The following is a 24,749-nucleotide window of genomic DNA, read 5'->3' as shown; positions in this document are numbered from 1 at the left end:
GCATCTGCAAGTTCCTACACACCCGCTGAAAACCCATACCAGGGATGGGGCTCGAACCCATGCGGACAACTGTCCATTGGATCTTAAGTCCAACGCCTTAACCACTCGGCCACCCTGGTGAGACCCTAGGCCCTGCCTTACTCAGCTCCCTTTTCATGCTGGCTGCTCCAGCGCAGGCTGTCCAGCAAGAGGTGATTGCAGAGTAAAAAGGCTTTTGCAGGAGGATAAAGGTAATTGCTTATGACAAACACACTGTGTGACACCTAACTTTTCCCCACTCGTACTTTATGGGCAATCTATACAGTGGAGTTAGCTTAGTCACAATAAGGAAGTGAGCAAGGCAGGCTCACAAGAGCATCTCCTCCCTGGTGGTCTAGTGGCTAGGATTCGGCGCTTTCACCGCCGCGGCCCGGGTTCGATTCCCGGTCAGGGAAGATCCCTCTAAGACGTAGACGTGCGTAATTTGTCCACGCAGCTCAGCTTTTTTTATCGAAGGTCCTTAAAAAGGCACCCCGACCTATAGACGAAAGCAGAGGAAAGGGGCTGGGTCCCCTGTGTCCCAGGTTGCTTTGCTCCCATTGCCCTCAGCCACCTTCATGCGCACGCAGTCCCCCACCCAGTCAGGTGCTCTATGTGGGCGTAAAGTGCAGTACCAGCTCATCAGAAAGGTAAATTGCTGGAAAACCCGGCTGCGATGTATACATCTACTTTGGAGCACTCTTCTCCCTTGCACTCTTGAATCGGTCATTCGCAATGTATTCTTCCAGCAAGCTGAATAACGAGGTAGGTGTGAGAAGGTGTACCAGCTGTCTTTGAGCTATCAGCGGCCACTAGGTGTCCCTCTTGTGATTTCCCGGGGATCCCGATTGTACAGGAATTCGTCGGTTCAGTAGCACGGGGGAGGGGATGGCCTGTGCTTGGAAGTGACAAACAGTCTGGTGGAATCATGAGTGTTTTTTCAAGTTCTGATTCATATTCGCTGTAGAATAAAATATGCTTTCAGCCCCCATGAGCTTTGTCACTAGGAGAGCAGTGTAGGAACTTTTGCTGTATGGCTGTGGGTTCCCTGGTGGTCTAGTGGTTAGGATTCGGCGCTCTCACCGCCGCGGCCCGGGTTCGATTCCCGGTCAGGGAACAGTCCTTCTTCTGCCCTTGAATGCTTTTCCTTCCCGCAGGTCAGGGCTTCTCAAAATGAATTTGCTTTTCTGACAAACAGTTTGCCTAGCATCCCGCAATCTGGCTCCTAATTTGATTTTCGCAAGGTTCCCTTTGAGTTGCTTTCCTCGGCGGGAGGAAAATCTCTTGTGCAAGGCTCTTGAGGAAGTGAGATTCTGTATTCCGAGGTGCGCTTCTTTTCGTAGGCTTCTGACCACATGGTGTGCGGCAGGAAGTCATCTTTGACAGGGCCGCAGGCTTTGTCTCCAAATGGCATCCCGGACCCACTGCAACCCACCTTTTTGCTGAAACGGAAGTCTGGTTCAGGGTAAGAAAAAGCTGAGCTGCACGTACCGAAAGCAGCAGAGCCCAGCGGCGGAGAGGGTGTGGCCAGGGCTGTCTGATTTGCATAGTGACCAGTGGCATCTTGGGAATGTACAGGCTTTGGAGCCTAACGGGTGCTGCAGGGGTCTGCCTGGCCGGAGAAATGCCTGTCTGGCGCTCCCCTCAGGACACACGTGTCTTCCGTTCGAGCATGGAGGGTGAGGGACATGGGTCACCCTCATATACAGGGGTGTGGGCATGGGCAGGATGGGGCGTGGGGGACCCGTCAGGGCATTGCCCGTTTGGAAGCCCGTTCGGAAGGCAAGAGGAGGCGGAGGCGGAGGCGGGAATCTCTGCTCAATTTTTTCCCGAGGCCTGGGGACAAGCCTTTGCACATTTGATCCAGCCGGGCCTGCATCAGCAGATCCTGCTCCGATGGCAAGGGAGAGCCTGCAGGTGTAAATCAAAGAAAGGGGAGAAATCCGCAAGAGGCGGGTTAACAAATTCCAGTGGCAGGCCCATGTTCCCCAGGAAGCAAGTACTTCCTCCTGCTCCCTTCAGTGGGAAAAGACATAGGAGGTGTATTTCTCTAAGCAGGGGCTCTGCGTAGGTGGCACTGCATTGCTTTGGCAAACATCCATGCTAAGTGCAGAGTAGCAGCAGACCCCACAGCTGAGACGTGAATTGGGACTGTTAAGGAAGGGCACTGGGAGGGTGAGGAGGGCAGAGGAAAATGCTTTACAAAAGCATCTGCAAGTTCCTACACACCCGCTGAAAACCCATACCAGGGATGGGGCTCGAACCCATGCGGACAACTGTCCATTGGATCTTAAGTCCAACGCCTTAACCACTCGGCCACCCTGGTGAGACCCTAGGTCCTGCCTTACTCAGCTCCCTTTTCATGCTGGCTGCTCCAGCGCAGGCTGTCCAGCAAGAGGTGATTGCAGAGTAAAAAGGCTTTTGCAGGAGGATAAAGGTAATTGCTTATGACAAACACACTGTGTGACACCTAACTTTTCCCCACTCGTACTTTATGGGCAATCTATACAGTGGAGTTAGCTTAGTCACAATAAGGAAGTGAGCAAGGCAGGCTCACAAGAGCATCTCCTCCCTGGTGGTCTAGTGGCTAGGATTCGGCGCTTTCACCGCCGCGGCCCGGGTTCGATTCCCGGTCAGGGAAGATCCCTCTAAGACGTAGACGTGCGTAATTTGTCCACGCAGCTCAGCTTTTTTTAATCGAAGGTCCTTAAAAAGGCACCCCGACCTATAGACGAAAGCAGAGGAAAGGGGCTGGGTCCCCTGTGTCCCAGGTTGCTTTGCTCCCATTGCCCTCAGCCACCTTCATGCGCACGCAGTCCCCCACCCAGTCAGGTGCTCTATGTGGGCGTAAAGTGCAGTACCAGCTCATCAGAAAGGTAAATTGCTGGAAAACCCGGCTGCGATGTATACATCTACTTTGGAGCACTCTTCTCCCTTGCACTCTTGAATCGGTCATTCGCAATGTATTCTTCCAGCAAGCTGAATAACGAGGTAGGTGTGAGAAGGTGTACCAGCTGTCTTTGAGCTATCAGCGGCCACTAGGTGTCCCTCTTGTGATTTCCCGGGGATCCCGATTGTACAGGAATTCGTCGGTTCAGTAGCACGGGGGAGGGGATGGCCTGTGCTTGGAAGTGACAAACAGTCTGGTGGAATCATGAGTGTTTTTTCAAGTTCTGATTCATATTCGCTGTAGAATAAAATATGCTTTCAGCCCCCATGAGCTTTGTCACTAGGAGAGCAGTGTAGGAACTTTTGCTGTATGGCTGTGGGTTCCCTGGTGGTCTAGTGGTTAGGATTCGGCGCTCTCACCGCCGCGGCCCGGGTTCGATTCCCGGTCAGGGAACAGTCCTTCTTCTGCCCTTGAATGCTTTTCCTTCCCGCAGGTCAGGGCTTCTCAAAATGAATTTGCTTTTCTGACAAACAGTTTGCCTAGCATCCCGCAATCTGGCTCCTAATTTGATTTTCGCAAGGTTCCCTTTGAGTTGCTTTCCTCGGCGGGAGGAAAATCTCTTGTGCAAGGCTCTTGAGGAAGTGAGATTCTGTATTCCGAGGTGCGCTTCTTTTCGTAGGCTTCTGACCACATGGTGTGCGGCAGGAAGTCATCTTTGACAGGGCCGCAGGCTTTGTCTCCAAATGGCATCCCGGACCCACTGCAACCCACCTTTTTGCTGAAACGGAAGTCTGGTTCAGGGTAAGAAAAAGCTGAGCTGCACGTACCGAAAGCAGCAGAGCCCAGCGGCGGAGAGGGTGTGGCCAGGGCTGTCTGATTTGCATAGTGACCAGTGGCATCTTGGGAATGTACAGGCTTTGGAGCCTAACGGGTGCTGCAGGGGTCTGCCTGGCCGGAGAAATGCCTGTCTGGCGCTCCCCTCAGGACACACGTGTCTTCCGTTCGAGCATGGAGGGTGAGGGACATGGGTCACCCTCATATACAGGGGTGTGGGCATGGGCAGGATGGGGCGTGGGGGACCCGTCAGGGCATTGCCCGTTTGGAAGCCCGTTCGGAAGGCAAGAGGAGGCGGAGGCGGAGGCGGGAATCTCTGCTCAATTTTTTCCCGAGGCCTGGGGACAAGCCTTTGCACATTTGATCCAGCCGGGCCTGCATCAGCAGATCCTGCTCCGATGGCAAGGGAGAGCCTGCAGGTGTAAATCAAAGAAAGGGGAGAAATCCGCAAGAGGCGGGTTAACAAATTCCAGTGGCAGGCCCATGTTCCCCAGGAAGCAAGTACTTCCTCCTGCTCCCTTCAGTGGGAAAAGACATAGGAGGTGTATTTCTCTAAGCAGGGGCTCTGCGTAGGTGGCACTGCATTGCTTTGGGAAGCATCCATGCTAAGTGCAGAGTAGCAGCAGACCCCACAGCTGAGACGTGAATTGGGACTGTTAAGGAAGGGCACTGGGAGGGTGAGGAGGGCAGAGGAAAATGCTTTAAAAAAGCATCTGCAAGTTCCTACACACCCGCTGAAAACCCATACCAGGGATGGGGCTCGAACCCATGCGGACAACTGTCCATTGGATCTTAAGTCCAACGCCTTAACCACTCGGCCACCCTGGTGAGACCCTAGGCCCTGCCTTACTCAGCTCCCTTTTCATGCTGGCTGCTCCAGCGCAGGCTGTCCAGCAAGAGGTGATTGCAGAGTAAAAAGGCTTTTGCAGGAGGATAAAGGTAATTGCTTATGACAAACACACTGTGTGACACCTAACTTTTCCCCACTCGTACTTTATGGGCAATCTATACAGTGGAGTTAGCTTAGTCACAATAAGGAAGTGAGCAAGGCAGGCTCACAAGAGCATCTCCTCCCTGGTGGTCTAGTGGCTAGGATTCGGCGCTTTCACCGCCGCGGCCCGGGTTCGATTCCCGGTCAGGGAAGATCCCTCTAAGACGTAGACGTGCGTAATTTGTCCACGCAGCTCAGCTTTTTTTAATCGAAGGTCCTTAAAAAGGCACCCCGACCTATAGACGAAAGCAGAGGAAAGGGGCTGGGTCCCCTGTGTCCCAGGTTGCTTTGCTCCCATTGCCCTCAGCCACCTTCATGCGCACGCAGTCCCCCACCCAGTCAGGTGCTCTATGTGGGCGTAAAGTGCAGTACCAGCTCATCAGAAAGGTAAATTGCTGGAAAACCCGGCTGCGATGTATACATCTACTTTGGAGCACTCTTCTCCCTTGCACTCTTGAATCGGTCATTCGCAATGTATTCTTCCAGCAAGCTGAATAACGAGGTAGGTGTGAGAAGGTGTACCAGCTGTCTTTGAGCTATCAGCGGCCACTAGGTGTCCCTCTTGTGATTTCCCGGGGATCCCGATTGTACAGGAATTCGTCGGTTCAGTAGCACGGGGGAGGGGATGGCCTGTGCTTGGAAGTGACAAACAGTCTGGTGGAATCATGAGTGTTTTTTCAAGTTCTGATTCATATTCGCTGTAGAATAAAATATGCTTTCAGCCCCCATGAGCTTTGTCACTAGGAGAGCAGTGTAGGAACTTTTGCTGTATGGCTGTGGGTTCCCTGGTGGTCTAGTGGTTAGGATTCGGCGCTCTCACCGCCGCGGCCCGGGTTCGATTCCCGGTCAGGGAACAGTCCTTCTTCTGCCCTTGAATGCTTTTCCTTCCCGCAGGTCAGGGCTTCTCAAAATGAATTTGCTTTTCTGACAAACAGTTTGCCTAGCATCCCGCAATCTGGCTCCTAATTTGATTTTCGCAAGGTTCCCTTTGAGTTGCTTTCCTCGGCGGGAGGAAAATCTCTTGTGCAAGGCTCTTGAGGAAGTGAGATTCTGTATTCCGAGGTGCGCTTCTTTTCGTAGGCTTCTGACCACATGGTGTGCGGCAGGAAGTCATCTTTGACAGGGCCGCAGGCTTTGTCTCCAAATGGCATCCCGGACCCACTGCAACCCACCTTTTTGCTGAAACGGAAGTCTGGTTCAGGGTAAGAAAAAGCTGAGCTGCACGTACCGAAAGCAGCAGAGCCCAGCGGCGGAGAGGGTGTGGCCAGGGCTGTCTGATTTGCATAGTGACCAGTGGCATCTTGGGAATGTACAGGCTTTGGAGCCTAACGGGTGCTGCAGGGGTCTGCCTGGCCGGAGAAATGCCTGTCTGGCGCTCCCCTCAGGACACACGTGTCTTCCGTTCGAGCATGGAGGGTGAGGGACATGGGTCACCCTCATATACAGGGGTGTGGGCATGGGCAGGATGGGGCGTGGGGGACCCGTCAGGGCATTGCCCGTTTGGAAGCCCGTTCGGAAGGCAAGAGGAGGCGGAGGCGGAGGCGGGAATCTCTGCTCAATTTTTTCCCGAGGCCTGGGGACAAGCCTTTGCACATTTGATCCAGCCGGGCCTGCATCAGCAGATCCTGCTCCGATGGCAAGGGAGAGCCTGCAGGTGTAAATCAAAGAAAGGGGAGAAATCCGCAAGAGGCGGGTTAACAAATTCCAGTGGCAGGCCCATGTTCCCCAGGAAGCAAGTACTTCCTCCTGCTCCCTTCAGTGGGAAAAGACATAGGAGGTGTATTTCTCTAAGCAGGGGCTCTGCGTAGGTGGCACTGCATTGCTTTGGGAAGCATCCATGCTAAGTGCAGAGTAGCAGCAGACCCCACAGCTGAGACGTGAATTGGGACTGTTAAGGAAGGGCACTGGGAGGGTGAGGAGGGCAGAGGAAAATGCTTTAAAAAAGCATCTGCAAGTTCCTACACACCCGCTGAAAACCCATACCAGGGATGGGGCTCGAACCCATGCGGACAACTGTCCATTGGATCTTAAGTCCAACGCCTTAACCACTCGGCCACCCTGGTGAGACCCTAGGCCCTGCCTTACTCAGCTCCCTTTTCATGCTGGCTGCTCCAGCGCAGGCTGTCCAGCAAGAGGTGATTGCAGAGTAAAAAGGCTTTTGCAGGAGGATAAAGGTAATTGCTTATGACAAACACACTGTGTGACACCTAACTTTTCCCCACTCGTACTTTATGGGCAATCTATACAGTGGAGTTAGCTTAGTCACAATAAGGAAGTGAGCAAGGCAGGCTCACAAGAGCATCTCCTCCCTGGTGGTCTAGTGGCTAGGATTCGGCGCTTTCACCGCCGCGGCCCGGGTTCGATTCCCGGTCAGGGAAGATCCCTCTAAGACGTAGACGTGCGTAATTTGTCCACGCAGCTCAGCTTTTTTTAATCGAAGGTCCTTAAAAAGGCACCCCGACCTATAGACGAAAGCAGAGGAAAGGGGCTGGGTCCCCTGTGTCCCAGGTTGCTTTGCTCCCATTGCCCTCAGCCACCTTCATGCGCACGCAGTCCCCCACCCAGTCAGGTGCTCTATGTGGGCGTAAAGTGCAGTACCAGCTCATCAGAAAGGTAAATTGCTGGAAAACCCGGCTGCGATGTATACATCTACTTTGGAGCACTCTTCTCCCTTGCACTCTTGAATCGGTCATTCGCAATGTATTCTTCCAGCAAGCTGAATAACGAGGTAGGTGTGAGAAGGTGTACCAGCTGTCTTTGAGCTATCAGCGGCCACTAGGTGTCCCTCTTGTGATTTCCCGGGGATCCCGATTGTACAGGAATTCGTCGGTTCAGTAGCACGGGGGAGGGGATGGCCTGTGCTTGGAAGTGACAAACAGTCTGGTGGAATCATGAGTGTTTTTTCAAGTTCTGATTCATATTCGCTGTAGAATAAAATATGCTTTCAGCCCCCATGAGCTTTGTCACTAGGAGAGCAGTGTAGGAACTTTTGCTGTATGGCTGTGGGTTCCCTGGTGGTCTAGTGGTTAGGATTCGGCGCTCTCACCGCCGCGGCCCGGGTTCGATTCCCGGTCAGGGAACAGTCCTTCTTCTGCCCTTGAATGCTTTTCCTTCCCGCAGGTCAGGGCTTCTCAAAATGAATTTGCTTTTCTGACAAACAGTTTGCCTAGCATCCCGCAATCTGGCTCCTAATTTGATTTTCGCAAGGTTCCCTTTGAGTTGCTTTCCTCGGCGGGAGGAAAATCTCTTGTGCAAGGCTCTTGAGGAAGTGAGATTCTGTATTCCGAGGTGCGCTTCTTTTCGTAGGCTTCTGACCACATGGTGTGCGGCAGGAAGTCATCTTTGACAGGGCCGCAGGCTTTGTCTCCAAATGGCATCCCGGACCCACTGCAACCCACCTTTTTGCTGAAACGGAAGTCTGGTTCAGGGTAAGAAAAAGCTGAGCTGCACGTACCGAAAGCAGCAGAGCCCAGCGGCGGAGAGGGTGTGGCCAGGGCTGTCTGATTTGCATAGTGACCAGTGGCATCTTGGGAATGTACAGGCTTTGGAGCCTAACGGGTGCTGCAGGGGTCTGCCTGGCCGGAGAAATGCCTGTCTGGCGCTCCCCTCAGGACACACGTGTCTTCCGTTCGAGCATGGAGGGTGAGGGACATGGGTCACCCTCATATACAGGGGTGTGGGCATGGGCAGGATGGGGCGTGGGGGACCCGTCAGGGCATTGCCCGTTTGGAAGCCCGTTCGGAAGGCAAGAGGAGGCGGAGGCGGAGGCGGGAATCTCTGCTCAATTTTTTCCCGAGGCCTGGGGACAAGCCTTTGCACATTTGATCCAGCCGGGCCTGCATCAGCAGATCCTGCTCCGATGGCAAGGGAGAGCCTGCAGGTGTAAATCAAAGAAAGGGGAGAAATCCGCAAGAGGCGGGTTAACAAATTCCAGTGGCAGGCCCATGTTCCCCAGGAAGCAAGTACTTCCTCCTGCTCCCTTCAGTGGGAAAAGACATAGGAGGTGTATTTCTCTAAGCAGGGGCTCTGCGTAGGTGGCACTGCATTGCTTTGGCAAACATCCATGCTAAGTGCAGAGTAGCAGCAGACCCCACAGCTGAGACGTGAATTGGGACTGTTAAGGAAGGGCACTGGGAGGGTGAGGAGGGCAGAGGAAAATGCTTTACAAAAGCATCTGCAAGTTCCTACACACCCGCTGAAAACCCATACCAGGGATGGGGCTCGAACCCATGCGGACAACTGTCCATTGGATCTTAAGTCCAACGCCTTAACCACTCGGCCACCCTGGTGAGACCCTAGGTCCTGCCTTACTCAGCTCCCTTTTCATGCTGGCTGCTCCAGCGCAGGCTGTCCAGCAAGAGGTGATTGCAGAGTAAAAAGGCTTTTGCAGGAGGATAAAGGTAATTGCTTATGACAAACACACTGTGTGACACCTAACTTTTCCCCACTCGTACTTTATGGGCAATCTATACAGTGGAGTTAGCTTAGTCACAATAAGGAAGTGAGCAAGGCAGGCTCACAAGAGCATCTCCTCCCTGGTGGTCTAGTGGCTAGGATTCGGCGCTTTCACCGCCGCGGCCCGGGTTCGATTCCCGGTCAGGGAAGATCCCTCTAAGACGTAGACGTGCGTAATTTGTCCACGCAGCTCAGCTTTTTTTAATCGAAGGTCCTTAAAAAGGCACCCCGACCTATAGACGAAAGCAGAGGAAAGGGGCTGGGTCCCCTGTGTCCCAGGTTGCTTTGCTCCCATTGCCCTCAGCCACCTTCATGCGCACGCAGTCCCCCACCCAGTCAGGTGCTCTATGTGGGCGTAAAGTGCAGTACCAGCTCATCAGAAAGGTAAATTGCTGGAAAACCCGGCTGCGATGTATACATCTACTTTGGAGCACTCTTCTCCCTTGCACTCTTGAATCGGTCATTCGCAATGTATTCTTCCAGCAAGCTGAATAACGAGGTAGGTGTGAGAAGGTGTACCAGCTGTCTTTGAGCTATCAGCGGCCACTAGGTGTCCCTCTTGTGATTTCCCGGGGATCCCGATTGTACAGGAATTCGTCGGTTCAGTAGCACGGGGGAGGGGATGGCCTGTGCTTGGAAGTGACAAACAGTCTGGTGGAATCATGAGTGTTTTTTCAAGTTCTGATTCATATTCGCTGTAGAATAAAATATGCTTTCAGCCCCCATGAGCTTTGTCACTAGGAGAGCAGTGTAGGAACTTTTGCTGTATGGCTGTGGGTTCCCTGGTGGTCTAGTGGTTAGGATTCGGCGCTCTCACCGCCGCGGCCCGGGTTCGATTCCCGGTCAGGGAACAGTCCTTCTTCTGCCCTTGAATGCTTTTCCTTCCCGCAGGTCAGGGCTTCTCAAAATGAATTTGCTTTTCTGACAAACAGTTTGCCTAGCATCCCGCAATCTGGCTCCTAATTTGATTTTCGCAAGGTTCCCTTTGAGTTGCTTTCCTCGGCGGGAGGAAAATCTCTTGTGCAAGGCTCTTGAGGAAGTGAGATTCTGTATTCCGAGGTGCGCTTCTTTTCGTAGGCTTCTGACCACATGGTGTGCGGCAGGAAGTCATCTTTGACAGGGCCGCAGGCTTTGTCTCCAAATGGCATCCCGGACCCACTGCAACCCACCTTTTTGCTGAAACGGAAGTCTGGTTCAGGGTAAGAAAAAGCTGAGCTGCACGTACCGAAAGCAGCAGAGCCCAGCGGCGGAGAGGGTGTGGCCAGGGCTGTCTGATTTGCATAGTGACCAGTGGCATCTTGGGAATGTACAGGCTTTGGAGCCTAACGGGTGCTGCAGGGGTCTGCCTGGCCGGAGAAATGCCTGTCTGGCGCTCCCCTCAGGACACACGTGTCTTCCGTTCGAGCATGGAGGGTGAGGGACATGGGTCACCCTCATATACAGGGGTGTGGGCATGGGCAGGATGGGGCGTGGGGGACCCGTCAGGGCATTGCCCGTTTGGAAGCCCGTTCGGAAGGCAAGAGGAGGCGGAGGCGGAGGCGGGAATCTCTGCTCAATTTTTTCCCGAGGCCTGGGGACAAGCCTTTGCACATTTGATCCAGCCGGGCCTGCATCAGCAGATCCTGCTCCGATGGCAAGGGAGAGCCTGCAGGTGTAAATCAAAGAAAGGGGAGAAATCCGCAAGAGGCGGGTTAACAAATTCCAGTGGCAGGCCCATGTTCCCCAGGAAGCAAGTACTTCCTCCTGCTCCCTTCAGTGGGAAAAGACATAGGAGGTGTATTTCTCTAAGCAGGGGCTCTGCGTAGGTGGCACTGCATTGCTTTGGGAAGCATCCATGCTAAGTGCAGAGTAGCAGCAGACCCCACAGCTGAGACGTGAATTGGGACTGTTAAGGAAGGGCACTGGGAGGGTGAGGAGGGCAGAGGAAAATGCTTTAAAAAAGCATCTGCAAGTTCCTACACACCCGCTGAAAACCCATACCAGGGATGGGGCTCGAACCCATGCGGACAACTGTCCATTGGATCTTAAGTCCAACGCCTTAACCACTCGGCCACCCTGGTGAGACCCTAGGCCCTGCCTTACTCAGCTCCCTTTTCATGCTGGCTGCTCCAGCGCAGGCTGTCCAGCAAGAGGTGATTGCAGAGTAAAAAGGCTTTTGCAGGAGGATAAAGGTAATTGCTTATGACAAACACACTGTGTGACACCTAACTTTTCCCCACTCGTACTTTATGGGCAATCTATACAGTGGAGTTAGCTTAGTCACAATAAGGAAGTGAGCAAGGCAGGCTCACAAGAGCATCTCCTCCCTGGTGGTCTAGTGGCTAGGATTCGGCGCTTTCACCGCCGCGGCCCGGGTTCGATTCCCGGTCAGGGAAGATCCCTCTAAGACGTAGACGTGCGTAATTTGTCCACGCAGCTCAGCTTTTTTTAATCGAAGGTCCTTAAAAAGGCACCCCGACCTATAGACGAAAGCAGAGGAAAGGGGCTGGGTCCCCTGTGTCCCAGGTTGCTTTGCTCCCATTGCCCTCAGCCACCTTCATGCGCACGCAGTCCCCCACCCAGTCAGGTGCTCTATGTGGGCGTAAAGTGCAGTACCAGCTCATCAGAAAGGTAAATTGCTGGAAAACCCGGCTGCGATGTATACATCTACTTTGGAGCACTCTTCTCCCTTGCACTCTTGAATCGGTCATTCGCAATGTATTCTTCCAGCAAGCTGAATAACGAGGTAGGTGTGAGAAGGTGTACCAGCTGTCTTTGAGCTATCAGCGGCCACTAGGTGTCCCTCTTGTGATTTCCCGGGGATCCCGATTGTACAGGAATTCGTCGGTTCAGTAGCACGGGGGAGGGGATGGCCTGTGCTTGGAAGTGACAAACAGTCTGGTGGAATCATGAGTGTTTTTTCAAGTTCTGATTCATATTCGCTGTAGAATAAAATATGCTTTCAGCCCCCATGAGCTTTGTCACTAGGAGAGCAGTGTAGGAACTTTTGCTGTATGGCTGTGGGTTCCCTGGTGGTCTAGTGGTTAGGATTCGGCGCTCTCACCGCCGCGGCCCGGGTTCGATTCCCGGTCAGGGAACAGTCCTTCTTCTGCCCTTGAATGCTTTTCCTTCCCGCAGGTCAGGGCTTCTCAAAATGAATTTGCTTTTCTGACAAACAGTTTGCCTAGCATCCCGCAATCTGGCTCCTAATTTGATTTTCGCAAGGTTCCCTTTGAGTTGCTTTCCTCGGCGGGAGGAAAATCTCTTGTGCAAGGCTCTTGAGGAAGTGAGATTCTGTATTCCGAGGTGCGCTTCTTTTCGTAGGCTTCTGACCACATGGTGTGCGGCAGGAAGTCATCTTTGACAGGGCCGCAGGCTTTGTCTCCAAATGGCATCCCGGACCCACTGCAACCCACCTTTTTGCTGAAACGGAAGTCTGGTTCAGGGTAAGAAAAAGCTGAGCTGCACGTACCGAAAGCAGCAGAGCCCAGCGGCGGAGAGGGTGTGGCCAGGGCTGTCTGATTTGCATAGTGACCAGTGGCATCTTGGGAATGTACAGGCTTTGGAGCCTAACGGGTGCTGCAGGGGTCTGCCTGGCCGGAGAAATGCCTGTCTGGCGCTCCCCTCAGGACACACGTGTCTTCCGTTCGAGCATGGAGGGTGAGGGACATGGGTCACCCTCATATACAGGGGTGTGGGCATGGGCAGGATGGGGCGTGGGGGACCCGTCAGGGCATTGCCCGTTTGGAAGCCCGTTCGGAAGGCAAGAGGAGGCGGAGGCGGAGGCGGGAATCTCTGCTCAATTTTTTCCCGAGGCCTGGGGACAAGCCTTTGCACATTTGATCCAGCCGGGCCTGCATCAGCAGATCCTGCTCCGATGGCAAGGGAGAGCCTGCAGGTGTAAATCAAAGAAAGGGGAGAAATCCGCAAGAGGCGGGTTAACAAATTCCAGTGGCAGGCCCATGTTCCCCAGGAAGCAAGTACTTCCTCCTGCTCCCTTCAGTGGGAAAAGACATAGGAGGTGTATTTCTCTAAGCAGGGGCTCTGCGTAGGTGGCACTGCATTGCTTTGGCAAACATCCATGCTAAGTGCAGAGTAGCAGCAGACCCCACAGCTGAGACGTGAATTGGGACTGTTAAGGAAGGGCACTGGGAGGGTGAGGAGGGCAGAGGAAAATGCTTTACAAAAGCATCTGCAAGTTCCTACACACCCGCTGAAAACCCATACCAGGGATGGGGCTCGAACCCATGCGGACAACTGTCCATTGGATCTTAAGTCCAACGCCTTAACCACTCGGCCACCCTGGTGAGACCCTAGGTCCTGCCTTACTCAGCTCCCTTTTCATGCTGGCTGCTCCAGCGCAGGCTGTCCAGCAAGAGGTGATTGCAGAGTAAAAAGGCTTTTGCAGGAGGATAAAGGTAATTGCTTATGACAAACACACTGTGTGACACCTAACTTTTCCCCACTCGTACTTTATGGGCAATCTATACAGTGGAGTTAGCTTAGTCACAATAAGGAAGTGAGCAAGGCAGGCTCACAAGAGCATCTCCTCCCTGGTGGTCTAGTGGCTAGGATTCGGCGCTTTCACCGCCGCGGCCCGGGTTCGATTCCCGGTCAGGGAAGATCCCTCTAAGACGTAGACGTGCGTAATTTGTCCACGCAGCTCAGCTTTTTTTAATCGAAGGTCCTTAAAAAGGCACCCCGACCTATAGACGAAAGCAGAGGAAAGGGGCTGGGTCCCCTGTGTCCCAGGTTGCTTTGCTCCCATTGCCCTCAGCCACCTTCATGCGCACGCAGTCCCCCACCCAGTCAGGTGCTCTATGTGGGCGTAAAGTGCAGTACCAGCTCATCAGAAAGGTAAATTGCTGGAAAACCCGGCTGCGATGTATACATCTACTTTGGAGCACTCTTCTCCCTTGCACTCTTGAATCGGTCATTCGCAATGTATTCTTCCAGCAAGCTGAATAACGAGGTAGGTGTGAGAAGGTGTACCAGCTGTCTTTGAGCTATCAGCGGCCACTAGGTGTCCCTCTTGTGATTTCCCGGGGATCCCGATTGTACAGGAATTCGTCGGTTCAGTAGCACGGGGGAGGGGATGGCCTGTGCTTGGAAGTGACAAACAGTCTGGTGGAATCATGAGTGTTTTTTCAAGTTCTGATTCATATTCGCTGTAGAATAAAATATGCTTTCAGCCCCCATGAGCTTTGTCACTAGGAGAGCAGTGTAGGAACTTTTGCTGTATGGCTGTGGGTTCCCTGGTGGTCTAGTGGTTAGGATTCGGCGCTCTCACCGCCGCGGCCCGGGTTCGATTCCCGGTCAGGGAACAGTCCTTCTTCTGCCCTTGAATGCTTTTCCTTCCCGCAGGTCAGGGCTTCTCAAAATGAATTTGCTTTTCTGACAAACAGTTTGCCTAGCATCCCGCAATCTGGCTCCTAATTTGATTTTCGCAAGGTTCCCTTTGAGTTGCTTTCCTCGGCGGGAGGAAAATCTCTTGTGCAAGGCTCTTGAGGAAGTGAGATTCTGTATTCCGAGGTGCGCTTCTTTTCGTAGGCTTCTGACCACATGGTGTGCGGCAGGAAGTCATCTTTGACAGGGCCGCAGGCTTTGTCTCCAAATGGCATCCCGGACCCACTGCAACCCACCTTTTTGCTGAAACGGAAGTCTGGTTCAGGGTAAGAAAAAGCTGAGCTGCACGTACCGAAAGCAGCAGAGCCCAGCGGCGGAGAGGGTGTGGCCAGGGCTGTCTGATTTGCATAGTGACCAGTGGCATCTTGGGAATGTACAGGCTTTGGAGCCTAACGGGTGCTGCAGGGGTCTGCCTGGCCGGAGAAATGCCTGTCTGGCGCTCCCCTCAGGACACACGTGTCTTCCGTTCGAGCATGGAGGGTGAGGGACATGGGTCACCCTCATATACAGGGGTGTGGGCATGGGCAGGATGGGGCGTGGGGGACCCGTCAGGGCATTGCCCGTTTGAAAGCCCGTTCGGAAGGCAAGAGGAGGCGGAGGCGGAGGCGGGAATCTCTGCTCAATTTTTTCCCGAGGCCTGGGGACAAGCCTTTGCACATTTGATCCAGCCGGGCCTGCATCAGCAGATCCTGCTCCGATGGCAAGGGAGAGCCTGCAGGTGTAAATCAAAGAAAGGGGAGAAATCCGCAAGAGGCGGGTTAACAAATTCCAGTGGCAGGCCCATGTTCCCCAGGAAGCAAGTACTTCCTCCTGCTCCCTTCAGTGGGAAAAGACATAGGAGGTGTATTTCTCTAAGCAGGGGCTCTGCGTAGGTGGCACTGCATTGCTTTGGCAAACATCCATGCTAAGTGCAGAGTAGCAGCAGACCCCACAGCTGAGACGTGAATTGGGACTGTTAAGGAAGGGCACTGGGAGGGTGAGGAGGGCAGAGGAAAATGCTTTACAAAAGCATCTGCAAGTTCCTACACACCCGCTGAAAACCCATACCAGGGATGGGGCTCGAACCCATGCGGACAACTGTCCATTGGATCTTAAGTCCAACGCCTTAACCACTCGGCCACCCTGGTGAGACCCTAGGTCCTGCCTTACTCAGCTCCCTTTTCATGCTGGCTGCTCCAGCGCAGGCTGTCCAGCAAGAGGTGATTGCAGAGTAAAAAGGCTTTTGCAGGAGGATAAAGGTAATTGCTTATGACAAACACACTGTGTGACACCTAACTTTTCCCCACTCGTACTTTATGGGCAATCTATACAGTGGAGTTAGCTTAGTCACAATAAGGAAGTGAGCAAGGCAGGCTCACAAGAGCATCTCCTCCCTGGTGGTCTAGTGGCTAGGATTCGGCGCTTTCACCGCCGCGGCCCGGGTTCGATTCCCGGTCAGGGAAGATCCCTCTAAGACGTAGACGTGCGTAATTTGTCCACGCAGCTCAGCTTTTTTTAATCGAAGGTCCTTAAAAAGGCACCCCGACCTATAGACGAAAGCAGAGGAAAGGGGCTGGGTCCCCTGTGTCCCAGGTTGCTTTGCTCCCATTGCCCTCAGCCACCTTCATGCGCACGCAGTCCCCCACCCAGTCAGGTGCTCTATGTGGGCGTAAAGTGCAGTACCAGCTCATCAGAAAGGTAAATTGCTGGAAAACCCGGCTGCGATGTATACATCTACTTTGGAGCACTCTTCTCCCTTGCACTCTTGAATCGGTCATTCGCAATGTATTCTTCCAGCAAGCTGAATAACGAGGTAGGTGTGAGAAGGTGTACCAGCTGTCTTTGAGCTATCAGCGGCCACTAGGTGTCCCTCTTGTGATTTCCCGGGGATCCCGATTGTACAGGAATTCGTCGGTTCAGTAGCACGGGGGAGGGGATGGCCTGTGCTTGGAAGTGACAAACAGTCTGGTGGAATCATGAGTGTTTTTTCAAGTTCTGATTCATATTCGCTGTAGAATAAAATATGCTTTCAGCCCCCATGAGCTTTGTCACTAGGAGAGCAGTGTAGGAACTTTTGCTGTATGGCTGTGGGTTCCCTGGTGGTCTAGTGGTTAGGATTCGGCGCTCTCACCGCCGCGGCCCGGGTTCGATTCCCGGTCAGGGAACAGTCCTTCTTCTGCCCTTGAATGCTTTTCCTTCCCGCAGGTCAGGGCTTCTCAAAATGAATTTGCTTTTCTGACAAACAGTTTGCCTAGCATCCCGCAATCTGGCTCCTAATTTGATTTTCGCAAGGTTCCCTTTGAGTTGCTTTCCTCGGCGGGAGGAAAATCTCTTGTGCAAGGCTCTTGAGGAAGTGAGATTCTGTATTCCGAGGTGCGCTTCTTTTCGTAGGCTTCTGACCACATGGTGTGCGGCAGGAAGTCATCTTTGACAGGGCCGCAGGCTTTGTCTCCAAATGGCATCCCGGACCCACTGCAACCCACCTTTTTGCTGAAACGGAAGTCTGGTTCAGGGTAAGAAAAAGCTGAGCTGCACGTACCGAAAGCAGCAGAGCCCAGCGGCGGAGAGGGTGTGGCCAGGGCTGTCTGATTTGCATAGTGACCAGTGGCATCTTGGGAATGTACAGGCTTTGGAGCCTAACGGGTGCTGCAGGGGTCTGCCTGGCCGGAGAAATGCCTGTCTGGCGCTCCCCTCAGGACACACGTGTCTTCCGTTCGAGCATGGAGGGTGAGGGACATGGGTCACCCTCATATACAGGGGTGTGGGCATGGGCAGGATGGGGCGTGGGGGACCCGTCAGGGCATTGCCCGTTTGGAAGCCCGTTCGGAAGGCAAGAGGAGGCGGAGGCGGAGGCGGGAATCTCTGCTCAATTTTTTCCCGAGGCCTGGGGACAAGCCTTTGCACATTTGATCCAGCCGGGCCTGCATCAGCAGATCCTGCTCCGATGGCAAGGGAGAGCCTGCAGGTGTAAATCAAAGAAAGGGGAGAAATCCGCAAGAGGCGGGTTAACAAATTCCAGTGGCAGGCCCATGTTCCCCAGGAAGCAAGTACTTCCTCCTGCTCCCTTCAGTGGGAAAAGACATAGGAGGTGTATTTCTCTAAGCAGGGGCTCTGCGTAGGTGGCACTGCATTGCTTTGGCAAACATCCATGCTAAGTGCAGAGTAGCAGCAGACCCCACAGCTGAGACGTGAATTGGGACTGTTAAGGAAGGGCACTGGGAGGGTGAGGAGGGCAGAGGAAAATGCTTTACAAAAGCATCTGCAAGTTCCTACACACCCGCTGAAAACCCATACCAGGGATGGGGCTCGAACCCATGCGGACAACTGTCCATTGGATCTTAAGTCCAACGCCTTAACCACTCGGCCACCCTGGTGAGACCCTAGGTCCTGCCTTACTCAGCTCCCTTTTCATGCTGGCTGCTCCAGCGCAGGCTGTCCAGCAAGAGGTGATTGCAGAGTAAAAAGGCTTTTGCAGGAGGATAAAGGTAATTGCTTATGACAAACACACTGTGTGACACCTAACTTTTCCCCACTCGTACTTTATGGGCAATCTATACAGTGGAGTTAGCTTAGTCACAATAAGGAAGTGAGCAAGGCAGGCTCACAAGAGCATCTCCTCCCTGGTGGTCTAGTGGCTAGGATTCGGCGCTTTCACCGCCGCGGCCCGGGTTCGATTCCCGGTCAGGGAAGATCCCTCTAAGACGTAGACGTGCGTAATTTGTCCACGCAGCTCAGCTTTTTTTAATCGAAGGTCCTTAAAAAGGCACCCCGACCTATAGACGAAAGCAGAGGAAAGGGGCTGGGTCCCCTGTGTCCCAGGTTGCTTTGCTCCCATTGCCCTCAGCCACCTTCATGCGCACGCAGTCCCCCACCCAGTCAGGTGCTCTATGTGGGCGTAAAGTGCAGTACCAGCTCATCAGAAAGGTAAATTGCTGGAAAACCCGGCTGCGATGTATACATCTACTTTGGAGCACTCTTCTCCCTTGCACTCTTGAATCGGTCATTCGCAATGTATTCTTCCAGCAAGCTGAATAACGAGGTTGGTGTGAGAAGGTGTACCAGCTGTCTTTGAGCTATCAGCGGCCACTAGGTGTCCCTCTTGTGATTTCCCGGGGATCCCGATTGTACAGGAATTCGTCGGTTCAGTAGCACGGGGGAGGGGATGGCCTGTGCTTGGAAGTGACAAACAGTCTGGTGGAATCATGAGTGTTTTTTCAAGTTCTGATTCATATTCGCTGTAGAATAAAATATGCTTTCAGCCCCCATGAGCTTTGTCACTAGGAGAGCAGTGTAGGAACTTTTGCTGTATGGCTGTGGGTTCCCTGGTGGTCTAGTGGTTAGGATTCGGCGCTCTCACCGCCGCGGCCCGGGTTCGATTCCCGGTCAGGGAACAGTCCTTCTTCTGCCCTTGAATGCTTTTCCTTCCCGCAGGTCAGGGCTTCTCAAAATGAATTTGCTTTTCTGACAAACAGTTTGCCTAGCATCCCGCAATCTGGCTCCTAATTTGATTTTCGCAAGGTTCCCTTTGAGTTGCTTTCCTCGGCGGGAGGAAAATCTCTTGTGCAAGGCTCTTGAGGAAGTGAGATTCTGTATTCCGAGGTGCGCTTCTTTTCGTAGGCTTCTGACCACATGGTGTGCGGCAGGAAGTCATCTTTGACAGGGCCGCAGGCTTTGTCTCCAAATGGCATCCCGGACCCACTGCAACCCACCTTTTTGCTGAAACGGAAGTCTGGTTCAGGGTAAGAAAAAGCTGAGCTGCACGTACCGAAAGCAGCAGAGCCCAGCGGCGGAGAGGGTGTGGCCAGGGCTGTCTGATTTGCATAGTGACCAGTGGCATCTTGGGAATGTACAGGCTTTGGAGCCTAACGGGTGCTGCAGGGGTCTGCCTGGCCGGAGAAATGCCTGTCTGGCGCTCCCCTCAGGACACACGTGTCTTCCGTTCGAGCATGGAGGGTGAGGGACATGGGTCACCCTCATATACAGGGGTGTGGGCATGGGCAGGATGGGGCGTGGGGGACCCGTCAGGGCATTGCCCGTTTGGAAGCCCGTTCGGAAGGCAAGAGGAGGCGGAGGCGGAGGCGGGAATCTCTGCTCAATTTTTTCCCGAGGCCTGGGGACAAGCCTTTGCACATTTGATCCAGCCGGGCCTGCATCAGCAGATCCTGCTCCGATGGCAAGGGAGAGCCTGCAGGTGTAAATCAAAGAAAGGGGAGAAATCCGCAAGAGGCGGGTTAACAAATTCCAGTGGCAGGCCCATGTTCCCCAGGAAGCAAGTACTTCCTCCTGCTCCCTTCAGTGGGAAAAGACATAGGAGGTGTATTTCTCTAAGCAGGGGCTCTGCGTAGGTGGCACTGCATTGCTTTGGCAAACATCCATGCTAAGTGCAGAGTAGCAGCAGACCCCACAGCTGAGACGTGAATTGGGACTGTTAAGGAAGGGCACTGGGAGGGTGAGGAGGGCAGAGGAAAATGCTTTACAAAAGCATCTGCAAGTTCCTACACACCCGCTGAAAACCCATACCAGGGATGGGGCTCGAACCCATGCGGACAACTGTCCATTGGATCTTAAGTCCAACGCCTTAACCACTCGGCCACCCTGGTGAGACCCTAGGTCCTGCCTTACTCAGCTCCCTTTTCATGCTGGCTGCTCCAGCGCAGGCTGTCCAGCAAGAGGTGATTGCAGAGTAAAAAGGCTTTTGCAGGAGGATAAAGGTAATTGCTTATGACAAACACACTGTGTGACACCTAACTTTTCCCCACTCGTACTTTATGGGCAATCTATACAGTGGAGTTAGCTTAGTCACAATAAGGAAGTGAGCAAGGCAGGCTCACAAGAGCATTTCCTCCCTGGTGGTCTAGTGGCTAGGATTCGGCGCTTTCACCGCCGCGGCCCGGGTTCGATTCCCGGTCAGGGAAGATCCCTCTAAGACGTAGACGTGCGTAATTTGTCCACGCAGCTCAGCTTTTTTTAATCGAAGGTCCTTAAAAAGGCACCCCGACCTATAGACGAAAGCAGAGGAAAGGGGCTGGGTCCCCTGTGTCCCAGGTTGCTTTGCTCCCATTGCCCTCAGCCACCTTCATGCGCACGCAGTCCCCCACCCAGTCAGGTGCTCTATGTGGGCGTAAAGTGCAGTACCAGCTCATCAGAAAGGTAAATTGCTGGAAAACCCGGCTGCGATGTATACATCTACTTTGGAGCACTCTTCTCCCTTGCACTCTTGAATCGGTCATTCGCAATGTATTCTTCCAGCAAGCTGAATAACGAGGTTGGTGTGAGAAGGTGTACCAGCTGTCTTTGAGCTATCAGCGGCCACTAGGTGTCCCTCTTGTGATTTCCCGGGGATCCCGATTGTACAGGAATTCGTCGGTTCAGTAGCACGGGGGAGGGGATGGCCTGTGCTTGGAAGTGACAAACAGTCTGGTGGAATCATGAGTGTTTTTTCAAGTTCTGATTCATATTCGCTGTAGAATAAAATATGCTTTCAGCCCCCATGAGCTTTGTCACTAGGAGAGCAGTGTAGGAACTTTTGCTGTATGGCTGTGGGTTCCCTGGTGGTCTAGTGGTTAGGATTCGGCGCTCTCACCGCCGCGGCCCGGGTTCGATTCCCGGTCAGGGAACAGTCCTTCTTCTGCCCTTGAATGCTTTTCCTTCCCGCAGGTCAGGGCTTCTCAAAATGAATTTGCTTTTCTGACAAACAGTTTGCCTAGCATCCCGCAATCTGGCTCCTAATTTGATTTTCGCAAGGTTCCCTTTGAGTTGCTTTCCTCGGCGGGAGGAAAATCTCTTGTGCAAGGCTCTTGAGGAAGTGAGATTCTGTATTCCGAGGTGCGCTTCTTTTCGTAGGCTTCTGACCACATGGTGTGCGGCAGGAAGTCATCTTTGACAGGGCCGCAGGCTTTGTCTCCAAATGGCATCCCGGACCCACTGCAACCCACCTTTTTGCTGAAACGGAAGTCTGGTTCAGGGTAAGAAAAAGCTGAGCTGCACGTACCGAAAGCAGCAGAGCCCAGCGGCGGAGAGGGTGTGGCCAGGGCTGTCTGATTTGCATAGTGACCAGTGGCATCTTGGGAATGTACAGGCTTTGGAGCCTAACGGGTGCTGCAGGGGTCTGCCTGGCCGGAGAAATGCCTGTCTGGCGCTCCCCTCAGGACACACGTGTCTTCCGTTCGAGCATGGAGGGTGAGGGACATGGGTCACCCTCATATACAGGGGTGTGGGCATGGGCAGGATGGGGCGTGGGGGACCCGTCAGGGCATTGCCCGTTTGGAAGCCCGTTCGGAAGGCAAGAGGAGGCGGAGGCGGAGGCGGGAATCTCTGCTCAATTTTTTCCCGAGGCCTGGGGACAAGCCTTTGCACATTTGATCCAGCCGGGCCTGCATCAGCAGATCCTGCTCCGATGGCAAGGGAGAGCCTGCAGGTGTAAATCAAAGAAAGGGGAGAAATCCGCAAGAGGCGGGTTAACAAATTCCAGTGGCAGGCCCATGTTCCCCAGGAAGCAAGTACTTCCTCCTGCTCCCTTCAGTGGGAAAAGACATAGGAGGTGTATTTCTCTAAGCAGGGGCTCTGCGTAGGTGGCACTGCATTGCTTTGGGAAGCATCCATGCTAAGTGCAGAGTAGCAGCAGACCCCACAGCTGAGACGTGAATTGGGACTGTTAAGGAAGGGCACTGGGAGGGTGAGGAGGGCAGAGGAAAATGCTTTAAAAAAGCATCTGCAAGTTCCTACACACCCGCTGAAAACCCATACCAGGGATGGGGCTCGAACCCATGCGGACAACTGTCCATTGGATCTTAAGTCCAACGCCTTAACCACTCGGCCACCCTGGTGAGACCCTAGGCCCTGCCTTACTCAGCTCCCTTTTCATGCTGGCTGCTCCAGCGCAGGCTGTCCAGCAAGAGGTGATTGCAGAGTAAAAAGGCTTTTGCAGGAGGATAAAGGTAATTGCTTATGACAAACACACTGTGTGACACCTAACTTTTCCCCACTCGTACTTTATGGGCAATCTATACAGTGGAGTTAGCTTAGTCACAATAAGGAAGTGAGCAAGGCAGGCTCACAAGAGCATCTCCTCCCTGGTGGTCTAGTGGCTAGGATTCGGCGCTTTCACCGCCGCGGCCCGGGTTCGATTCCCGGTCAGGGAAGATCCCTCTAAGACGTAGACGTGCGTAATTTGTCCACGCAGCTCAGCTTTTTTTAATCGAAGGTCCTTAAAAAGGCACCCCGACCTATAGACGAAAGCAGAGGAAAGGGGCTGGGTCCCCTGTGTCCCAGGTTGCTTTGCTCCCATTGCCCTCAGCCACCTTCATGCGCACGCAGTCCCCCACCCAGTCAGGTGCTCTATGTGGGCGTAAAGTGCAGTACCAGCTCATCAGAAAGGTAAATTGCTGGAAAACCCGGCTGCGATGTATACATCTACTTTGGAGCACTCTTCTCCCTTGCACTCTTGAATCGGTCATTCGCAATGTATTCTTCCAGCAAGCTGAATAACGAGGTAGGTGTGAGAAGGTGTACCAGCTGTCTTTGAGCTATCAGCGGCCACTAGGTGTCCCTCTTGTGATTTCCCGGGGATCCCGATTGTACAGGAATTCGTCGGTTCAGTAGCACGGGGGAGGGGATGGCCTGTGCTTGGAAGTGACAAACAGTCTGGTGGAATCATGAGTGTTTTTTCAAGTTCTGATTCATATTCGCTGTAGAATAAAATATGCTTTCAGCCCCCATGAGCTTTGTCACTAGGAGAGCAGTGTAGGAACTTTTGCTGTATGGCTGTGGGTTCCCTGGTGGTCTAGTGGTTAGGATTCGGCGCTCTCACCGCCGCGGCCCGGGTTCGATTCCTGGTCAGGGAACAGTCCTTCTTCTGCCCTTGAATGCTTTTCCTTCCCGCAGGTCAGGGCTTCTCAAAATGAATTTGCTTTTCTGACAAACAGTTTGCCTAGCATCCCGCAATCTGGCTCCTAATTTGATTTTCGCAAGGTTCCCTTTGAGTTGCTTTCCTCGGCGGGAGGAAAATCTCTTGTGCAAGGCTCTTGAGGAAGTGAGATTCTGTATTCCGAGGTGCGCTTCTTTTCGTAGGCTTCTGACCACATGGTGTGCGGCAGGAAGTCATCTTTGACAGGGCCGCAGGCTTTGTCTCCAAATGGCATCCCGGACCCACTGCAACCCACCTTTTTGCTGAAACGGAAGTCTGGTTCAGGGTAAGAAAAAGCTGAGCTGCACGTACCGAAAGCAGCAGAGCCCAGCGGCGGAGAGGGTGTGGCCAGGGCTGTCTGATTTGCATAGTGACCAGTGGCATCTTGGGAATGTACAGGCTTTGGAGCCTAACGGGTGCTGCAGGGGTCTGCCTGGCCGGAGAAATGCCTGTCTGGCGCTCCCCTCAGGACACACGTGTCTTCCGTTCGAGCATGGAGGGTGAGGGACATGGGTCACCCTCATATACAGGGGTATGGGCATGGGCAGGATGGGGCGTGGGGGACCCGTCAGGGCATTGCCCGTTTGGAAGCCCGTTCGGAAGGCAAGAGGAGGCGGAGGCGGAGGCGGGAATCTCTGCTCAATTTTTTCCCGAGGCCTGGGGACAAGCCTTTGCACATTTGATCCAGCCGGGCCTGCATCAGCAGATCCTGCTCCGATGGCAAGGGAGAGCCTGCAGGTGTAAATCAAAGAAAGGGGAGAAATCCGCAAGAGGCGGGTTAACAAATTCCAGTGGCAGGCCCATGTTCCCCAGGAAGCAAGTACTTCCTCCTGCTCCCTTCAGTGGGAAAAGACATAGGAGATGTATTTCTCTAAGCAGGGGCTCTGCGTAGGTGGCACTGCATTGCTTTGGCAAACATCCATGCTAAGTGCAGAGTAGCAGCAGACCCCACAGCTGAGACGTGAATTGGGACTGTTAAGGAAGGGCACTGGGAGGGTGAGGAGGGCAGAGGAAAATGCTTTACAAAAGCTTCTGCAAGTTCCTACACACCCGCTGAAAACCCATACCAGGGATGGGGCTCGAACCCATGCGGACAACTGTCCATTGGATCTTAAGTCCAACGCCTTAACCACTCGGCCACCCTGGTGAGACCCTAGGTCCTGCCTTACTCAGCTCCCTTTTCATGCTGGCTGCTCCAGCGCAGGCTGTCCAGCAAGAGGTGATTGCAGAGTAAAAAGGCTTTTGCAGGAGGATAAAGGTAATTGCTTATGACAAACACACTGTGTGACACC

The 24,749-nt window shown here is 53.5% G+C and overlaps 33 non-coding genes across 33 annotated transcripts; 21 read left to right on the top strand and 12 right to left on the bottom strand.

The window, feature by feature from the left end:
• Nucleotides 1-36: 36 nt before the first annotated feature.
• On the bottom strand, nt 37-119 carry TRNAL-UAA (transfer RNA leucine (anticodon UAA)). The gene has a single exon. It is a non-coding gene; the product is annotated as a tRNA-Leu (tRNA).
• A 243-nt stretch (nt 120-362) lies between these two features.
• TRNAE-UUC (transfer RNA glutamic acid (anticodon UUC)) lies at nt 363-434 on the top strand. The gene has a single exon. It is a non-coding gene; the product is annotated as a tRNA-Glu (tRNA).
• A 629-nt stretch (nt 435-1,063) lies between these two features.
• Nucleotides 1,064-1,135, top strand: TRNAE-CUC (transfer RNA glutamic acid (anticodon CUC)). Its single transcript has one exon. It is a non-coding gene; the product is annotated as a tRNA-Glu (tRNA).
• A 1,126-nt stretch (nt 1,136-2,261) lies between these two features.
• On the bottom strand, nt 2,262-2,344 carry TRNAL-UAA (transfer RNA leucine (anticodon UAA)). Its single transcript has one exon. It is a non-coding gene; the product is annotated as a tRNA-Leu (tRNA).
• A 243-nt stretch (nt 2,345-2,587) lies between these two features.
• TRNAE-UUC (transfer RNA glutamic acid (anticodon UUC)) lies at nt 2,588-2,659 on the top strand. The gene has a single exon. It is a non-coding gene; the product is annotated as a tRNA-Glu (tRNA).
• A 630-nt stretch (nt 2,660-3,289) lies between these two features.
• On the top strand, nt 3,290-3,361 carry TRNAE-CUC (transfer RNA glutamic acid (anticodon CUC)). Its single transcript has one exon. It is a non-coding gene; the product is annotated as a tRNA-Glu (tRNA).
• Nucleotides 3,362-4,487: 1,126 nt separating this feature from the next.
• Nucleotides 4,488-4,570, bottom strand: TRNAL-UAA (transfer RNA leucine (anticodon UAA)). Its single transcript has one exon. It is a non-coding gene; the product is annotated as a tRNA-Leu (tRNA).
• A 243-nt stretch (nt 4,571-4,813) lies between these two features.
• On the top strand, nt 4,814-4,885 carry TRNAE-UUC (transfer RNA glutamic acid (anticodon UUC)). The gene has a single exon. It is a non-coding gene; the product is annotated as a tRNA-Glu (tRNA).
• Nucleotides 4,886-5,515: 630 nt separating this feature from the next.
• On the top strand, nt 5,516-5,587 carry TRNAE-CUC (transfer RNA glutamic acid (anticodon CUC)). The gene has a single exon. It is a non-coding gene; the product is annotated as a tRNA-Glu (tRNA).
• Nucleotides 5,588-6,713: 1,126 nt separating this feature from the next.
• TRNAL-UAA (transfer RNA leucine (anticodon UAA)) lies at nt 6,714-6,796 on the bottom strand. The gene has a single exon. It is a non-coding gene; the product is annotated as a tRNA-Leu (tRNA).
• Nucleotides 6,797-7,039: 243 nt separating this feature from the next.
• TRNAE-UUC (transfer RNA glutamic acid (anticodon UUC)) lies at nt 7,040-7,111 on the top strand. The gene has a single exon. It is a non-coding gene; the product is annotated as a tRNA-Glu (tRNA).
• A 630-nt stretch (nt 7,112-7,741) lies between these two features.
• On the top strand, nt 7,742-7,813 carry TRNAE-CUC (transfer RNA glutamic acid (anticodon CUC)). Its single transcript has one exon. It is a non-coding gene; the product is annotated as a tRNA-Glu (tRNA).
• Nucleotides 7,814-8,939: 1,126 nt separating this feature from the next.
• On the bottom strand, nt 8,940-9,022 carry TRNAL-UAA (transfer RNA leucine (anticodon UAA)). The gene has a single exon. It is a non-coding gene; the product is annotated as a tRNA-Leu (tRNA).
• Nucleotides 9,023-9,265: 243 nt separating this feature from the next.
• On the top strand, nt 9,266-9,337 carry TRNAE-UUC (transfer RNA glutamic acid (anticodon UUC)). The gene has a single exon. It is a non-coding gene; the product is annotated as a tRNA-Glu (tRNA).
• Nucleotides 9,338-9,967: 630 nt separating this feature from the next.
• TRNAE-CUC (transfer RNA glutamic acid (anticodon CUC)) lies at nt 9,968-10,039 on the top strand. Its single transcript has one exon. It is a non-coding gene; the product is annotated as a tRNA-Glu (tRNA).
• A 1,126-nt stretch (nt 10,040-11,165) lies between these two features.
• TRNAL-UAA (transfer RNA leucine (anticodon UAA)) lies at nt 11,166-11,248 on the bottom strand. Its single transcript has one exon. It is a non-coding gene; the product is annotated as a tRNA-Leu (tRNA).
• A 243-nt stretch (nt 11,249-11,491) lies between these two features.
• On the top strand, nt 11,492-11,563 carry TRNAE-UUC (transfer RNA glutamic acid (anticodon UUC)). Its single transcript has one exon. It is a non-coding gene; the product is annotated as a tRNA-Glu (tRNA).
• Nucleotides 11,564-12,193: 630 nt separating this feature from the next.
• Nucleotides 12,194-12,265, top strand: TRNAE-CUC (transfer RNA glutamic acid (anticodon CUC)). The gene has a single exon. It is a non-coding gene; the product is annotated as a tRNA-Glu (tRNA).
• A 1,126-nt stretch (nt 12,266-13,391) lies between these two features.
• On the bottom strand, nt 13,392-13,474 carry TRNAL-UAA (transfer RNA leucine (anticodon UAA)). The gene has a single exon. It is a non-coding gene; the product is annotated as a tRNA-Leu (tRNA).
• A 243-nt stretch (nt 13,475-13,717) lies between these two features.
• Nucleotides 13,718-13,789, top strand: TRNAE-UUC (transfer RNA glutamic acid (anticodon UUC)). The gene has a single exon. It is a non-coding gene; the product is annotated as a tRNA-Glu (tRNA).
• Nucleotides 13,790-14,419: 630 nt separating this feature from the next.
• TRNAE-CUC (transfer RNA glutamic acid (anticodon CUC)) lies at nt 14,420-14,491 on the top strand. The gene has a single exon. It is a non-coding gene; the product is annotated as a tRNA-Glu (tRNA).
• Nucleotides 14,492-15,617: 1,126 nt separating this feature from the next.
• On the bottom strand, nt 15,618-15,700 carry TRNAL-UAA (transfer RNA leucine (anticodon UAA)). The gene has a single exon. It is a non-coding gene; the product is annotated as a tRNA-Leu (tRNA).
• Nucleotides 15,701-15,943: 243 nt separating this feature from the next.
• Nucleotides 15,944-16,015, top strand: TRNAE-UUC (transfer RNA glutamic acid (anticodon UUC)). The gene has a single exon. It is a non-coding gene; the product is annotated as a tRNA-Glu (tRNA).
• A 630-nt stretch (nt 16,016-16,645) lies between these two features.
• Nucleotides 16,646-16,717, top strand: TRNAE-CUC (transfer RNA glutamic acid (anticodon CUC)). The gene has a single exon. It is a non-coding gene; the product is annotated as a tRNA-Glu (tRNA).
• Nucleotides 16,718-17,843: 1,126 nt separating this feature from the next.
• On the bottom strand, nt 17,844-17,926 carry TRNAL-UAA (transfer RNA leucine (anticodon UAA)). The gene has a single exon. It is a non-coding gene; the product is annotated as a tRNA-Leu (tRNA).
• A 243-nt stretch (nt 17,927-18,169) lies between these two features.
• Nucleotides 18,170-18,241, top strand: TRNAE-UUC (transfer RNA glutamic acid (anticodon UUC)). The gene has a single exon. It is a non-coding gene; the product is annotated as a tRNA-Glu (tRNA).
• Nucleotides 18,242-18,871: 630 nt separating this feature from the next.
• Nucleotides 18,872-18,943, top strand: TRNAE-CUC (transfer RNA glutamic acid (anticodon CUC)). The gene has a single exon. It is a non-coding gene; the product is annotated as a tRNA-Glu (tRNA).
• Nucleotides 18,944-20,069: 1,126 nt separating this feature from the next.
• TRNAL-UAA (transfer RNA leucine (anticodon UAA)) lies at nt 20,070-20,152 on the bottom strand. Its single transcript has one exon. It is a non-coding gene; the product is annotated as a tRNA-Leu (tRNA).
• Nucleotides 20,153-20,395: 243 nt separating this feature from the next.
• TRNAE-UUC (transfer RNA glutamic acid (anticodon UUC)) lies at nt 20,396-20,467 on the top strand. The gene has a single exon. It is a non-coding gene; the product is annotated as a tRNA-Glu (tRNA).
• Nucleotides 20,468-21,097: 630 nt separating this feature from the next.
• Nucleotides 21,098-21,169, top strand: TRNAE-CUC (transfer RNA glutamic acid (anticodon CUC)). Its single transcript has one exon. It is a non-coding gene; the product is annotated as a tRNA-Glu (tRNA).
• Nucleotides 21,170-22,295: 1,126 nt separating this feature from the next.
• TRNAL-UAA (transfer RNA leucine (anticodon UAA)) lies at nt 22,296-22,378 on the bottom strand. The gene has a single exon. It is a non-coding gene; the product is annotated as a tRNA-Leu (tRNA).
• A 243-nt stretch (nt 22,379-22,621) lies between these two features.
• Nucleotides 22,622-22,693, top strand: TRNAE-UUC (transfer RNA glutamic acid (anticodon UUC)). Its single transcript has one exon. It is a non-coding gene; the product is annotated as a tRNA-Glu (tRNA).
• A 1,828-nt stretch (nt 22,694-24,521) lies between these two features.
• TRNAL-UAA (transfer RNA leucine (anticodon UAA)) lies at nt 24,522-24,604 on the bottom strand. Its single transcript has one exon. It is a non-coding gene; the product is annotated as a tRNA-Leu (tRNA).
• Nucleotides 24,605-24,749: the final 145 nt, after the last annotated feature.

This window comes from Triturus cristatus, chromosome 5_2, assembly GCF_964204655.1.
Source record: "Triturus cristatus chromosome 5_2, aTriCri1.1, whole genome shotgun sequence".
NCBI lineage: Eukaryota > Metazoa > Chordata > Amphibia > Caudata > Salamandridae > Triturus > Triturus cristatus.
This window is presented reverse-complemented; position numbering and strand designations above follow the sequence as displayed.